Here is a 17,661-nt window from a genome sequence, read left to right on the forward strand (position 1 = left end):
AGAGTGAAACTCCAGCTCAAAAAAGAAAAAAAAAAAATCGTGTCTTGATATGCTATCCTTTCCAACTTTATTCCTGCAGTATTACCTAATTCATTTTTCTAAAATACCATTCTGTTGGCTTCTGGTCAACAACCTTCACAGTGATGACCCCGTGCCATCTCTATATTGTCCAAAATGCTTTCATTCTCTTAATGGCCCCAGACAAGGCTTTTAGAAAGCTCTGTGCTGCATTCTGGAGTGTGTGGTGGCGTGAGCCTGTAGTCCCAGCTACTCAGGAAGCTGAGGCAGGAGAATCACTTGAACACAGTAGGCGGAGGTTGTGGTGAACTGAGATCATGCCACTGCACTCCAGCCTGTGACAAAGTGAGACTCTGTCCCAAGAAAGAGAAAAAAAAAAAGGAAAAAGAATGCTTTGGCTTGTTTTATTAATCTTTGTTATAGCATGAATTGATTCCTTGTACACTTTTTGTGTAGTGAATTAGCCCTGGAGAATCCAGTCACATCTGGATGACCTGACAGAATAAATGTTCCAGACTTGGAAAGTGAGACTGTAGATTCTGGAGCAGAGCGATCCTTTAAGTTCATTTAATTTCCCTCTCTGACATCTCTTTTCTGTCCCAGTGCAATAGCAGCTAGGAAATGTGTCAAGCCTTAGATTTAGGAAACCGTATATCTCTAATGTTCTGAGAGTACCTACTTAAAATATCCTAGATTTCTTTAATTTACTTGATCTTGTATTCTAGTTTGTGGTTTGGGACATTTAACCCCATACCTGGACTTATAGGAAGTGATTGGCCCTAGAGAAAATGCTTGTAGAGCAGAACAGTCCACTTGGAAGGCCTGCGTCTTTGAAACCTTGCCCCTATACTCCCTACTTAATGACAAGCTGTCTAGCCCAATCCTAGAAGAGTCATAAAGGAGTTCTTCCCTGAGTCTGGCTGTCAGAGCAGAGCCTATGGACAGCTGCAGGAAGGGGCAGCAGATGCTACTTTGGGTGTGGCTCAGAGAAGAGATCTAAGCAGCATGCACACTGACTGCATGCTGTCAGATTTCCCTTGGAAAGCCCATTGTGATGTCACATGAAGTCACAGCCTGGAGGCAGAAAACTCTTCGGCTGAGAAGAGCATCTGGTTGAAAAATGGCACCATTTGGGGGATGGACATCCCACTGCCATCATGTATCAGCCTTTTATTATTTTTGGGGGGGAGGGGTTCTGAATGCTGTTTTCTGGAAATCAGAGCTGGAAGCAGTTGCCAGCCAAGATAAACTCAAGAGGTATGCAATGTAGCCCTCCCTTGCAACTCACTGGTCCCTGCTCCTGAGGCCATAGAAACTCCTATACTTTGGGTCAGGGAAGGAATTGGATGTGGGGAGAGGGAAACAGAGACAGTGCCCATGGATGTCTTCCTATAGGTCACTATAAATCATTTTTCCTTCAATTCATTTCAACAGACCGTGAGCACCTATTATATATGGCAGTGTAGTAGACATTGAGGAAGAATAAAAAACTATCCCCACTTTCTAGAAGCTCGAGGTGAAGTGGGGGAGACAGATAGACACATAACTTCAAGGAAAGAGAATGTGTTAAGAGTTAATAGATGTATAAATGTTGCTAAAGACATGGGAGGTAGACAGCATTTGAACTAGGGGCTCTATAAAATGCCATCTGGGAGAGCTCAGGTTTGAGTATGCTTCAGAGGAAGAGTGGGATTTGGAAGGTGATTGGGGTGAATACATTGGAAAAAAGGCATGGGAAAGGGAAGAGTGTTGGATGTGTTTGAGGAGAGAGTGTAGTCCTGTGAGGACTGCATTCACCAATCTGGATGGAATATAGAACTGTAGGGACTCAGAGCTAGAAAAGGGTGAGAAGTTGACAGAGGTCACATTGTAGTTTTGAACGCCAGGCTGAATACTTTGTGTAAATACGACTCTGTGCAGTTTGAAAGATATCAAAGATTTTAAAGCCAGGCAAAAATGTGCTTAGATCTGTGCTTTAGAGCAATGCTTCTCAAACTTTAACATGCATATGTATCACCTGGGGGGGTCTTATTAAAAAGCAGATTCTGATGTAGGAAGTCTGAGGTAGGGATTGAGTTTCTACAGTTCTAACAAGCTCCCAGGTGATGCTGCTGCCCTTGGACCAGGACCACACTTTAAGAGTGAGGCTTCAAATACCTCCAGCAAGCTTTTATTATAGTTCTCTGGCATAGCTAGGCCATTTTAATGGTTTAGTGGGAAGAAGGGAGGAAATAAGAGCAGTTTGGTGAAAAAGAGAACATAGCCAGGTGGGGGGCTCACACCTGTAATCCCAGCACTTTGGGAGGTAGAGGTGGGTGGATCACTTGAGGTCAAGAGTTCCAGACCAGCCTGGCCAACATGGTGAAACCCTGTCTCTACTAAAAATACTAAATTAGCCAGGCGTGGTGGCATGCACCTGTAGTCCCAGCTACTGTGGAGGCTGAGGCACGAAAATCACTTGAACCCAGGAGGTGGAATTTGCAGTGAGCTGAGATCATGCCACTGCGCTCTAGCTTGGGCAACAAGAGAGAAACACCATCTCAAAAAAAAAGAGAACATAAATTAATTCCCCAAATATTTATCCCCCACCCCTACCCCCGTTTACACTCCTCTGTGCACTATTGATACAGCAGTAAGTGGAAGAGATGGAAGTATCTGCTGTCAGGGCTGTGAAAGTGGAGGCGGTCTTGGGGTGAACATCTGCATGTGGAAGGTGATGCAAGACTCCCTTGCAAAGGAGGGAGAAGGGACTGAGTCTATTTTTCTTTAAGCAAAGAGTCAGTCATAAACATTATCATCATTTTCTATGAGGACTACATTCATCATGGCATTTCCAGTGCCTAGTACACTGCCTGGCATATTAGTAAGTGCTCTGTAGTTGTTTGTGAAATGAATGAAAGACTTCTCGGCCGGATGCGGTGGCTCAAGCCTGTAATCCCAGCACTTTGGGAGGCCGAGGCGGGTGGATCACGAGGTCAAGAGATCGAGACCATCCTGGTCAACAGGGTGAAACCCCGTCTCTACTAAAAATACAAAAAAATTAGCTGGACATGGTGGCGCGTGCCTGTAATCCCAGCTACTCAGAAGGCTGAGGCAGGAGAATTGCCTGAACCCAGGAGGCGGAGGTTGCGGTGAGCTGAGATCGCGCCATTGCACTCCAGCCTGGGTAACAAGAGCGAAACTACGTCTCAAAAAAAAAAGAAAAGACTTCTCAAATTTAACCCTGAATGACTCACAAGATGATGATGTTTTAAACAGCATAGGCAACATTAGACAGGAAAAGTTGTGAATATGGTGGAAGGCAGAAAATCAACTATTGTATTGAAAGTGCTTGTAGAATTTATGTGGAGATACTCATCAAGCATCTCAAATTAATGACTGAGCCTGTGATGTTCAATATTGTATCCATTAGTCATATGTGACCATTTAAATTTTTTATTTTTGAGACAGGGTCTCACTCTGTCACCCAGGATGGAGTACAACTCACGGCTCACTGCAGCCTTGAACTCCGAAATTCAAGTGATTCTCCCATCTGAGTCTCCTGATTAGCAGAGACTACAGACCTATGCCATCATGCCTGGCTATTTTTTGTATTTTTTTGATAGAGACAGGGTATCGCCATGGTGCCCAGGCTGGTCTCAAACTCCTAGGCTCAAGCAATCCACACACCTCCGCCTCCCAAAGTGCTGGGACTACAGGCATGAGTCACCACACCTGGCCGTAAATTAATTAAAATTAAATGAAATTTAAAAATCAGTTTCTGGCTGGGCATGGTGGCTCACACCTGTAATCCCAGCACTTTGGGAGGCCGAGATGTGTGGATCACATGAGGTCAGAAGTTGGAGACTACCCTGTCTCTACTGAAAATACAAAAATTAGCTGGGTATGGTGGCACGTATCTGTAGTCCTAGCTACTCGGGAGGCTGAGGCAGGAGAATGACCTGAACCTGGGAGGTGGAGGCTGCAGTGAGCCAGGATGGTGCCACTGCACTGCACTCCAGCCTGGATGACAGAGCAAGACACTGTCACAAACAAATAAAGACAGCACACACAGAACCCCCAAAGCTGATTGTGTCACTCTGCTAAAAGTAACTAAGCACACAAAAATTTTCTGTACTCTGCTGTCTGCAGCGGCATTTTCAAACTTTTTGACTCTCAAACTTCTTTCACTCTCATAATTTTGTCTACCTCCTTAGGAACTTAAGTATTTTGTCCATTTTTTCATAACATGTAAGTTATATTAGATAAATTTTATTTTAAAACAATAACTTTTTATAATTGGAAAGTTATTTTAACATCATCTTAAAGTATAAAGTCAAATGACATTTTTTTTTTTTTTTTTTTTTTTTTTTTGAGACGGAGTTTCGCTCTTGTTACCCAGGCTGGAGTGCAATGGCACGATCTCAGCTCACCGCAACCTCCGCCTCCTGGGTTCAGGCAATTCTCCTGCCTCAGCCTCCTGAGTAGCTGGGATTACAGGCACATGCCACCATGCCCAGCTAATTTTTTGTATTTTTAGTAGAGACGGGGTTTCATCATGTTGACCAGGATGGTCTCGATCTCTTGACCTCGTGATCCACCCACCTCGGCCTCCCAAAGTGCTGGGATTACAGGTGTGAGCCACCGCGCCTGGCCCAAAGTCAAATGACATTTAATTGACTTTAAGTGTATTAGGTATAACAATTTTCACAACAGTTGGGTATGAGAAATGGCAAAGGTTTTGTTTTTGTTTTTGTTTTTTGTCTATATCAAACATAATCTGGCTTACTCCTCCCTTTACCTAGGTTGGCAAAAAATGTCCAACCTTTGCGTTGTATAAGAATTCCAGAGTTACTCGGGAGGCTGAGGTAGAAGAATCGCTTGAACCCAGGAGGCAGAGGTTGCAGTGAGCCAAGATTTCGCCATTGCACTCCAGCCTGGTGACAGAGCAAGACTCCATTCAAAAATAAAAAAATAAAAATAAGAGTTCCAGAGTTTCTGCAGTTTATCCAGAGTAGAAGTGAGTCAGGCCCTTAAGCCACAGGCATAGCTCTTGCTTTTCTTCTTAGCCATCTGAAGGCAAAAACTATGTCTCAACTCCTCTCTGTCAAGTTCGGTCTCCAGGGTCTTTGCTAAGGTCCCTAAACTGCTGCATCTGGGCTCTTAACACCAGAAGGGCTCCAAGACCCCCTACCCAGGGTCCTCCTACCCAGTGCACCTGAGGCTTCAAGACTGCTGGTATTTCAGGGAGCCAGCTTCCTTCCTGTCTCAACCCTCTGGGACGCTTCAGCTTAAAATTTTCACAAATCTACACTTATTTGAGCATTGGTTTTTAGGTTCCTGACCATTTTTTCAGCCCTGAAAAACTAACTCCCTGCTGTGCATTGGGAGTTCCAAGACCCTATGAACAAAGGCCTGGTTACCTTCTTTGGTACAGGGAAGCATGAATCTACTTCCTTTGTCAGAAAGATGCTGCAATAAAAATATAGTGTAAATTACTCAGGAAGTCACTATGCCTCATAAAACAATGAATACAATTTCTTTCTTTTTTTGCTTGAAAAAGTCAACCATGTTTAATTGCTCACACAATTTTAATTGCAAGATACATAATTTCCAATATATACTATTCAATTACCATTTTTATGTGCTGGAATGAGACCCAGGAGTATTTTGCTTATGACTTTTCTGTCCTTTTAAACTAGTTTTTGCAGTTAACAATGTGGAGAATTCAGCACAAAAGCCACCTTAGCCTTTTTTTTCTTTGTAATCACTACTTATCCCTTCAAAGATCCCTTTGCAGCCATACGCATTTCCAGGTTGCTCTCCCTGTGGAAGGCTGCGTTTTCCAAGCGGCAGGAGACTTTACTTCTCACTCTCTACTACTCCAGCCTTGGCCAGCTCTCTTGAATTGTGGTTTCCATCCTCTGACTTCTTTTTCTTCCGTGGCTTTCTCTCTCGGTTAATTTGAGCAATCTCTTCACTTTTGTCTGTGATGTATTTTAGCAGTGAATTACTTCTCCTGGCTAAGAGCTTCACATCTTCGGTGTTTTTTTTTTGTTTGTTTTTGTTTTTTTTTTTTTTTGAGACGGAGTTTCGCTCTTGTTACCCAGGCTGGAGTGCAATGGCGTGATCTCGGCTCACCGCAACCTCCGCCTCCTGGGTTCAGGCAATTCTCCTGCCTCAGCCTCCTGAGTAGCTGGGATTACAGGCACGTGCCACCATGCCCAGCTGATTTTTTGTATTTTTAATAGAGACGGGGTTTCACCATGTTGACCAGGATGGTCTCGATCTCTCGACCTCGTGATCCACCCGCCTCGGCCTTCCAAAGTGCTGGGATTACAATCTTCAGTGTTTTTACATGATCGAAAGAGTGAGAGATATCTCTGGAGTTTTTTTGTTTTTTTGTTTTTTTGTTGTTTTTTTTTTGAGACAGAGTCTCTCTCTGTTGCCGAGGCTGGAGTGCAGTGACATGATCTCAGCTCACTGTAACCTCCTCCTCCTAGGTTCAGGCAATTCTCATGCCTCAGCCACTTGAATAGCTGGGATTACAGGCATGTCCCACCACACCTAGCTAATTTTTTTATTTTTAGTAGAGATAGGGTTTTGCTATGTTGGCCAGGCTGGTCTCAAACTCCTGACCTTAAGTGATCCACACGCCTCAGCTTCCCAAAGTTCTGGGATTACAGGTGTGAGCCACCATGCTCAGTCCTCTGGAGAATTTTTTGTAAGGACATTAATTCCATTCAAGAGGGAAACCCCTTATGACCTAATCACTTCCCAAAGGCCCCATCTGCTAATACATTTCATTGAGGGTGAGGATTTAAACAAATGAATTTTGGGGGGACATAAACATTGGGTCCATTGCAATGTTCTTTATACTGCTAAGGAAGTCTCCTTCTATTCCTATTTGGTTATGTTTTTTTTTTTTTTTTTGTCATAAATCATTGTTGGATTATGTCGAATGCTTTTTTCTATGTTGATTTATATGATCATGTGAGTTTTTTTCTTAAGTTATTAATGTGGTATATTACAATGATTTATTTTCTTATGTTAAAAAACCTTTGCGTTTTTGGGAAAAATCCTGTTTTCACTACTTCTATTCAACATTGCTTTGAAACTTCTAGGCAGACCAATTAGGCAGGCATACTGTGAATAGTTTGCTTTTCTTTGACTGAAAATTTCCCTATTTTGCCTTATATTTTGAAGGGTAGTTTCGCTAAGTATAAAAGTCTAAGGCCGTGTGCTATGGTTCATGCCTGTAATCCCAGTACTTCAAGAAGCCAAGACAGAGGGATCATTTGAGACCAGCTTGGGAAACATACTAAGATCCCATCTCTCCAAAAACCAAAAAAAAAAAAAAAAAAAAAAAAAAATGCTGGGTGTGGTGGTATGCACCTGTAGTCCTAGCTACTCGGGAGCCTGAGACAGGATGATTGCTTGAGCCCAAGAATTTGAGGTTACACTGAGCTATGATTACGCCGCTGCACTGCAACTTGGGCAACAGAGAGAGACCTGGTCTCTAAAAGGAAAAAAAAATCTAGGTAGGCAGTTGTTTTATTTTAGCACATTAAGGGATGTTATTCTATTGTTTTCTGGCTTCCAATATTCCTGAAAATTATAAACTATTCATCTTATTCTTCTTTTGAATAAAATGTGTCTTTTAATTTTGCCTGTTAAGAGTCATTGTGCGGGTGTTCAGCATTCTGTAATGTACTTAAGTTTAGGTTTTCTTTGTCTTCATGCTGCTTCATAACACTTCCCGAATCTAAGGTTTTCTCAGTTTTGGAAAGCTTTTAGCTATTCCCTTAAAAAAAAAGATAGACTACATTTTGAAGCAGTGTTTAGGTTCACAGCGAAATTGAGCAGAAAGTACAGAGAGTTACCATACACTCCCTGACTTTTAAGTTTCAAATATTATTTTTGCTCACCTTTCTGTCTGGGACTCCTATGCTGTCTCCCTTTCCTTCTGGGACTCCTATTACTCTGTCCCTATGTCTATTGGCTCTTATATCTATTTTCTTTCCATGCTTCATTATGGATAATTTCTTCAGACATTTCTTCAGTTTTGTCTAATCTGTACCCCTTTCTGAGTTCTTTATTTCTTCTGTTATGCAATTTCCATTAGATATTTTATTTTTAGTTTTTAGTTCTTGGCCAAAATTATCCATCTTGTCATCTAATTTCTTGTATATTTAAAGCACATATATTTTTAAAACCATGTTTCATTACTCTACTATCTGGATTGCCTATGAATTTGTTTTTATTCCCTAGGTTTATCTTAGTCTTCAGTCATTCAGTCTTGTCTTCCAGTAAGTAGGGCAATTTTTGATTTAATACCAGAAAATTTATATATAAATTTGAAGAAAAAAATTCAAGGTTCTGGATAAAGTTACTATCCTCCAGAGAGTAGAGCTATTTTAGCTTCTGGCAGTCATTTAGATTAGGAATCATCTCAATCCAATAAAGGATTGAATTTATCAGAGGCTGAGCCTCCCATTTTTGAGCCTGGTTTATTTCAGGTTTATTCTTACTCCTAAGTAAGCCCTTAGGGGTCCCAACTGAAAGCCTGCAATATTAAGGCCCTCAATTCACTTTTTTGTTCATCTATCCCATAAAACGGTGAAATTTCAATTTAGCTGGGCTTATTTACCTCCACTTCCTTTTTCTCTGGGATCTTGGCTCCTCTGGTTTTTGATCCCTTGATATGTCTCTACTGACTTTAAATAGATATTTTAAAACAGATATTTGTCCAACTTTTCTTGTTGTTTTATTTGAAGGGTTCAAACCACTACTATAAATTGAAATCCCAAACTGGTGCTTTTTTTCTTTCCATTTTTTCCCTTCTACTAGTTTGGAAGTTATGAACTCTTGTTTCTATTCTTTTAGTGGTTACTCGTCAGACTTAAATATATGTACATATCCATTCTTTATTCAGAAGTATTTTTTTTTTTTTTTTTTTTTTTTTGAGACGGAGTTTCGCCCTTGTTACCCAGGCTGGAGTGCAATGGCGCGATCTCGGCTCACCGCAACCTCCGCCTCCTGGGCTCAGGCAATTCTCCTGCCTCAGCCTCCTGAGTAGCTGGGATTACAGGCACGTGCCACCATGCCCAGCTAATTTTTTGCACTTTTTAGTAGAGACGGGGTTTCACCATATTGACCAGGATGGTCTTGATCTCTTGACCTCGTGATCCACCCGCCTCGGCCTCCCAAAGTGCTGGGATTACAGGCTTGAGCCACCGCGCCCGGCCCAGAAGTATTTTATCAATGATAATAAGTCCATCCATTTCAGTACTTTGCATTCTTATTAATTTCTGGAAGTAAGATTTGATTCTTTTTTCAAATGTGCTATGGGCTTCTGTTTCTTACAAAGTTTATTTATACTTGCATTTTATTTCTTTAAATATAATATGCATAGGGGTTTTCTAATCTACATCAGGTAATTCCAGTACCTGACATCTTTGCAGGTTTGTTTCTGTGCTTGTGTGTTTTTTTTTTTTAATAGTTAACATTTCTGAAGTTGGGGTATGTCTTACAACTGATGGTACTTAATAATTTAATTAAAAATTTTTTTCATTCTACTAGCATATAAGTTGATGGTATATTTATAATCATTAGCATCTTAAATTTACTAAAATAGAATATTTGTGGGGATTTTGAAGCCTAAGATAAAGATTTTCCTCAGAGAGCATTTCATTTACTTTTGACTGGCACCATCAGTCCAGGAGCATTTTAAATTCATGGCTTAAAGAGTTTTTGGGACAACTCAGTTAATTTGAACTTGAGCTGCCAAATATACAGAAGCCAGCCTGTAGTTATGGCTTCCCAGAGTCTTCACCCCAGACCTCTGAACTTAGTGTGAAGGCAACTTTCTTTGCAGTCACCTGAGCGAGTGGTAGATTTGTCATTTTGAATGAGTGGTAGATTTGAGTGGTAGATTTGTCATTTTGAGTGAGTGGTAGATTAGGAGTGAGTGGTAGATTTGTCATTTTGAGGTTCCATTTGAATGTAGGAGGTTCTTCTACTGGATTAAAAAAATTTTGAGAGGCCGGGTATGGTGGCTCACACCTGTAATCCCAGCACTTTGGGAGATCAAGGCAGGTGGATCACTTGAGGTCAAGAGTTTGAGACCAGCCTAGCCAACACGGTAAAACCCCATCTCTACAAAAAATACAAAAATTAGCAGGGCATGATGGTGCATGCCTGTAATCCCAGCTTCCCCCAGAGGCTGAGGCATGTGAATCACTTGACCCCGGGAGGCAGAGGTTGCTATGAACTTAGATTGAGCCATTGCACTCCAGCCTGGGTGACAGAGGGAAACTCTATCTCAAAAAAAAAAATTTTTTTTTTTTTAAATTTGAGACATACTAATGTATACATTTGCGGGATATAATGTGATGGTTTGCTGCATGTTTACATTGTGGATTGACTAAATCAAGTGAATTAATATAGCCATCTCACTTATCTGTTTTGCCTGTGGCGGAAACATTTAAATTCTTCTCTTTTAGCAATTATGCCTATGGTTTATTTTTCTGAAGTTTTCCTTAAGGAGTTCTCTGCTTTAGGTCACAAAGATTTTCTCTTACCTTTTTTTCTATGTTCCATTCTTACATTTCACATTTTAGTTTTTAATATACTTGGAGTCCACCTCTATATGCGGTATTAGGAAGTGATCCAGTTTTATTTTTCTCTATAGTGAGCCAGTTTTCCCATAACCATTTATTTATTTATTTATTTTATTTATTTATTTTTTTGAGACGGAGTTTTGCTCTTGTTACCCAGGCTGGAGTGCAATGGCGCGATCTCGGCTCACCACAACCTCCACCTCCTGGGCTCAGGCAATTCTCCTGCCTCAGCTTCCTAAGTAGCTGGGATTACAGGCACGCACCACCACGCCCAGCTAGTTTTTTTTGTATTTTTAGTAGAGACGGGGTTTCACCATGTTGACCAGGATGGTCTTGATCTCTCGACCTTGTGATCCACCCGCCTCGGCCTCCCAAAGTGCTGGGATTGCAGGCTTGAGCCACCGCTCCCGGCCTTATTTTTTTTTTAGACAGGGTTTCACTCTTTCACTCAGGTTGGAGTGCAAGGATACCGTCCCAGCTCACTGCAACCTCTGCTTCTCAGGTTCAAGTGACTCTCCCACCTAAGTCTCTTGAGTAGCTGGGACCACAGGCATGTGCCACCACACCTGGCTAATTTTGTGTATTTTTGTGTAGAGATGGAGTTTCACCATATCGCCCAGGCTGGTCTGGAACTCCTTAGCTCAAACAATATGCCCGCTTTGGCCTCCCACAGTGCTGGGATTATAGGTGCGAGTCACTGTGCCCGGCTCTCATCACTGTTTGCTAAACAGTCATTTTCCCATTGATTTATGGAACTCCCTTTATTATAAAAATTTGCCATGTATACATAAGTTTGTCTCTGAGCTCTCTATCTGTCCCATTGGTCTATTTGTTTGTGTTTTTATTTCCTACAGCTTTGTCTTAGTGTTTCGTATGTTTGCTGTTTGGTATAGCAAGTCACTCTTTTGCTGTTCTTTTTAAGATTGATTTAGCTATCAGTAGAACTTTATTTTGTCATATTAATTTTAGAGCATTTAACAAGTTCTTGAAACAAATGAAATATGAATTGGGAATGCATTAAAATATTATTTAAGCCTGAGCAACATAACAAGAGCTTATCTCTACAAAAAATGAAAACAGGGCCGGGCGCGGTGGCTCACGCCTGTAATCCCAGCACTTTGGGAGGCCGAGGCGGGTGGATCACGCGGTCGAGAGATCGAGACCATCCTGGTCAACAAGGTGAAACCCCGTCTCTACTAAAAATACAAAAAATTAGCTGGACATGGTGGCGCGTGCCTGTAATCCCAGCTACTCAGGAGGCTGAGGCAGGAGAATTGCTTGAACCCAGGGGGCGGAGGTTGCGGTGAGCCGAGATCGCGCCATTGCACTCCAGCCTGGGTAACAAGAGCAAAACTCTGTCTCCAAAAAAATAAATAAATAAATAAAAAATAAAAACAAAATAAAAACAAAAAAAATTAGCCAGGTGTGGTAGGGTCATGCACCCGTAGTTCCAGCTCCTTGGGAGGCTGAGGCAAGAGAATTACTTGAGTCCAGGATGTTGAGGCTGTAGTGAATCATGCCATTGCACTCCAGCCTAGGCAATAGAGCAAGACCTTGTCTCAAAAAAATAAACAAACTAAAAAAAAATATGTGTCTGTATACAGACACACACACACACACACACACACACACACACACATATAATTTAATTTGGCTGGGCATGGTGGCTCACGCCTATAATCCTAGCACTTTGGTAGGCCAAGGCAGGTGGATCATGAGGTCAGGAGTTCAAGACCAGCTTGGCCAACATGGTGAAACCCTGTCTCTACTCAAAATACAAAAATTAGCCAGGCTTGGTGGTGCACATGTTTAGTCCCAGCTACTCAGGCAGCTGAGGCAGGAGAGTTGCTTGAACCCAGGAAGCAAAGGTTACAGTGAGCAGAGATCACACCACTGTGCTCCAGCCTGGCTGACAGAGCAAGACTGTCTTAAAAAAATAATAAATTGGGGAGTAATGACATCTTTGTAATTTCAAGTTATTCCAACCAACAACTTGGACTATCTCTCCATTTATTCTGATCATCTTCTATGTCTTTTATTAGCATTTTATAGTTTTCTACATGGAAGTCTTCTGTATTCTTGGTTTAGTTAACACCTTGCTACTTTTATCATTTTCTATTGCTATTGTGAAGAATATATTTTATTATTTTAAATAATATTTATATTTTTTATTGTGGTAGAGAAATGTTATTGATATCTTAAGTTGTTCTGGTATTCAGAAACCTTGGTGAATTATTTTATTATGTCTGATGAATGTCTGATTATCATTTCAACTGCTTTCATACTTACTGGTCTACTCAAATGATCTATTCCTTTTTGCCCAATTTTGGTATCTTATTTTTTTCTAGGAATTTAACTATTTCATCAGAGTTTTCACATTATTAATGTGTACTTATTCAAACTGTTTTCTTCTTCCTCCTCTCTCTCTCTCTCTCTCTCTCCTGCCTGCCCTCTTTCTCTCTCTCTCTCTCTCTCTCTCTTTCTCTTCTTTTTTTCTGACAGGGTCTTGCTGTGTCACCCAGGCTGGAGAGTGCAGTGGCAGGATCACAGCTCACTGCAGCCTTGACTTCCTGGGCTCAAGAGATCCTCCTACCTCAGCCACCCACGTATCTGGGACCACAGGCATACACCACAACACCCAGCTAATTTTTTTTTTTTTTTTTTTTTTTGAAACTGACTCTTGCTCTGTTGCCCAGGCTGGAGTGCAGTGGCATGATCTTGGCTCACTGCAACCTCCACCTCCTGGGTTCAAGTGATTCTTCTGCCTCAGCCTCCTGAGTAGTTGGGATTACAGGCATGCACCACCATGCCTGGCTAATTTTTGTATTTTTAGTAGAGATGGGGTTTACCATGTTGGTCAGGCTGGTCTGGAACTCAGAGTACCTGGTACTCTGTTTTACTTCCTTCACTGTGATAGCTTTCTCTTTTCTAAGTTAAATCTCTCTTACTGTTTTCCTTACTGGTATTTTAATGAGACTTCAATTACATTGACATACAATGTTGCATCCAGTGTTTCAGAACTCCCGGGGGACTGGATCCAGGAATATATACTCTGGTCAATGAAGCGGAGTCTTCAACAGATCTTCTGATACCTGGAAAGCACAAGGTCAGGCATTGTAGTTCTGGATGAGGACTGAAGGTGGTAGAGGTTTTAAAAAGAAGGAAGGAAGGGGAGGAAGGAAGGAGGGAGAGAGTTCGTTTTGTCTGTGGAGGAAGTTCTGGGTTCAAAGTGGTTGAAGGGTCATTTCTGGGTGGAATGGGAAGAGTTTCCTCCCTTTATCCTGGTAGAGGAATTCTTTCTATAAGTAACTGATGTTGGGGTAAGAAACTTTTTTTTTTTCCCCAATTCTCCTTGAGGCCAAAAATATTTTGCATTTGAAATGGCCACTTTTTTCCTTTTCCTATTTCAATGCAAACTGAAACATTTCTCTTTATTTCTTTCTTTTTTTTTTTTTTTTTTGAGATGGAGTTTCGCTCTTGTTACCCAGGCTGGAGTGCAATGTCACGATCTCGGCTCACCGCAACCTCCGCCTCCTGGGTTCAGGCAATTCTCCTGCCTCAGCCTCCTGAGTAGCTGGGATTACAGGCACACGCCACCATGCCCAGCTAATTTTTTGTATTTTTTTTTGGTAGAGATGGAGTTTCACCATGTTGACCTGGATGGTTTTGATCTCTTGACCTCATGATCCACACGCCTCGGCCTCCCAAAGTGCTGGGATTACAGGCTTGAGCCACCGCGCCCGGCCCATTTCTCTTTATTTCTTAGATCAAGGCTTATGGAACAGGATTTGCCTGAACCACAGGATACAATTTCTTCCTCTACCTCCTCTGTTCTTGTGGCTCAGAAGACTGTTCTACGCTGTTGTGACTATCAGAAAGCAACACATTCTACGGACCGCAGCATCTCCTTTAGGTCATCATGCAGTAACTCCAGTCTGTCTCATCTTCCTGTCTTTTCTGAAGGAACAACTTGGGAATACCAGAGCCACAGTTTACCTGTTTCCCACAAAAAGCAGCCATCTGTATTCGGGAACCGAGGCACAACCCTGCCTCCTTTTCGGCTATCAGAGCCCCAGAAATCAAAACTTTTTCAGAATTTGACAGATCTTTCACCCTTACAATCTCAGAGCTCTTTTATCAACACTATTTCTGAGCCTCAAAATAGCTGCAAACAAAAAAGGAAAAAAAAAAGATGAGAGATGGAGCAAGAGTCATTTGACATCAGATCATGAGCCAAATTCTGTTTCCAAGGAGAGACCACGACTTCCAAGGTGGGCTCCATTCAAGCTCTCTCCTTCGGTCAGAAAGGAGCTAGAAGGACACATGTCTGAGAAGGTTTTCACCTTGCGGCAACAAACAGTACCTTTACCTGTGAGGAAATCATGGGCGATGCTCAATTATTTAACTGAAGTACGAGGAGGAGTTGCTGAATCAAATAAACTCCAAACTCAGTTATCTATGCCCATTCATCAAAACACTGAGCAAAATATTAACAAAAATTCCCCAGACCTTCCATCATTTCCACTTCATGTGAATGCTGAAGTGGGATCTGGAACAAATAGCACAGAAACAAAACCTTCACAGTCACTTATCTCAGGCAAGCAGTTACAACCTGGGGATGGCCCCCAAATCCTTGGATTGAAGCCTTTAGTTACATCAATGGGCACTCTACCTCCAAGAAGTTTAGGAGTTAATGTGATTCCAGAGGAAATTGCTTTACTGAAGAAAGAGCCAAAACACATACTAGAGCTTAGTATGGAGAAGAGGGTCATAGGTTTTCCAGAAAAAAGGATACAGCAGCGCAAGACACAAATGACTACTGTGGACTTGACACCAGGTCTACCACATCAAGTCAAGGACAGCATAAAGGTAACTCCATTGGCATTACTTTGGGTCATGGATACAATGGAGATGATCCCAGAATCACATTCAGAATCCGTGGGTTTGTTCCCACAGCTGCCAAGTCAAGTTGTGAAACCAATGAAAACTATGAAAACAATGAACATAACCCCCAAACCACCAAATCAAGTCATTCAGTCAATGGAGGCAGCCCCAAGGCCAAAGCACCAAGTTGTGGAATCAGAGAGGATGGCCACAAGATCACTGAATCAAGTCACAGATAATGAGAAAGTAACTCCTGTAGCACTGCTTCAAGTTACGGATTCTATGGGGATGATTAACAAATCACATCCACATACAGAATCAGTGGGAACGACTCCAACACCACAACATCAAGCCATAGAGTCAGTGAAGATGAACACATTATTGAGCCATCAAATCACAAAACCAGAAAAGATGAATCTAAGGCCACAATGTGCAGTTATGGAAACTGTGGAAACGATGCCAGGGCCACAGCATAAAGTCATGGAATCAGCTGGCAAGACCTCAGGATTACAAAGTCAAGTCAAGGACCAAGGAAAGACTATTCCAGGGCCAATATGTCAAGACACAAAATCATTGGAAACGATCTCAGCACCATTACATCAAGTCATGGACTATGTGAAAGTAACTCCAGTAGCACTATTACAAGCCATGGATTCCATGGGGATAATTCCACCAGCACAGCCACATGTTACAGAATCTAGGGGTTTGACCCCAGCTTCACAGTTGCAAGGTAGAAGATCTGTTCACCTGGTCCTACCACCAGAGTTACAAGATATAAACACTGTGACGCTGACACTAAGACCATCAATGGAAGACACAAAATCTGTGGAGTTGGCCCCAAAGCCATGGTTACAAAATGTCAGATCTGAGAAGATAGTCCCAGTACTATTGTTTGAAGATGTGAAAACTCCTCAAATGGTAGAATGTAGGAGGTTAATTCCTGAGACACATGTGCAAGGTATGAAATATGGGGAATTGGCCAAAGGGACACAACTTCAGGCAGTAAAAGCTGCAGAGATGAGCCCCAAACCAAATGATTAAGCCACAGAGCCTGAAAGATTGACCTGATGGCATCAAGCCTCAGAATCTTTAGAGATGATCTCAGAGCCAGGATATCAAGGAAGAGAAGCAAAGTTGACCTCTGACACTTGTCACCAAGTGGAAAAATCTATTGGGTTGACCCAACCATCTTTAGGAACTACCCCAGGGCCACTGAGCCAAACTTCAGAATCTGTGGAGATGAGCTCAATGTCATTCCAAGACACTCTTAAGACAGTGCACCAACTTGGAAAAGCAATGGGGGAAACTCCAGTATCACAACACACAACAAAAGAATCTCTGGATTTGATACCAGGATCAGAGATACAAAGTGTGAAATCAGAGGTGTTGACCACAGAGCCACAACCCCATGATATGAAGTTTGTTCATTGCAATCTAGGGCCATGCTCAGAAATTACTGAGTTGTCAGAGACACCCTCCATGTTAGATTATAAAGACACAAACTGTGGGGTTGGCATTGCCTCAAGTTGGTAAGACCCGGGGAGTTATCTCAGTACCACCAGATTCGGAAACAGGAGTTCTGGAGTTGACTCCAGGACCAGGCATGCAATATGAGAAATCAGAGCCACTACTGCAAAACTTGAAATCTGTGGAGTTAACCAGTGAGTCATCTCCATTAGTGATAGGATCTAAAAAGTTGATTACAGAACCAAAACCACATGTTATGGACCTGACCCCAGGGCCACAGGTCCAGGGAGGAAAGTCTATGCAGTTGGATCTAGAGTCACAGTTGCAAGATGTAAAACGTGAATTTAATCCAACAGTCAACTACATGAGTGGTAGAATCAGAGGAGATACCAGAGCTACTGCTATAAAGTATGCCATTGGAGGATTTGACTAAGAGAGCAGAAATCCAAGATGTAAAATCTGTGGATTTAAATGTAGGCCCATGTCAGCCAAGTGTCAAATCTTCTTCATTGACCCCAGGGCCACTGTTGCAAAGTGTCAGATTTTCAAAGGTATTTCCAGGGCCACTTCTTCAAGGAGAAAAACCTGTAGATTTAATCTCACGACCCCTACATTATGGTGCAAAATCGGATGAATTGTCCTCAGATTCCCCAGTTCAGTACATCAAATCCCAGACCTAACACCTCAAAGT

Source organism: Saimiri boliviensis, chromosome 1 (assembly GCF_048565385.1).
Source record: "Saimiri boliviensis isolate mSaiBol1 chromosome 1, mSaiBol1.pri, whole genome shotgun sequence".
NCBI lineage: Eukaryota > Metazoa > Chordata > Mammalia > Primates > Cebidae > Saimiri > Saimiri boliviensis.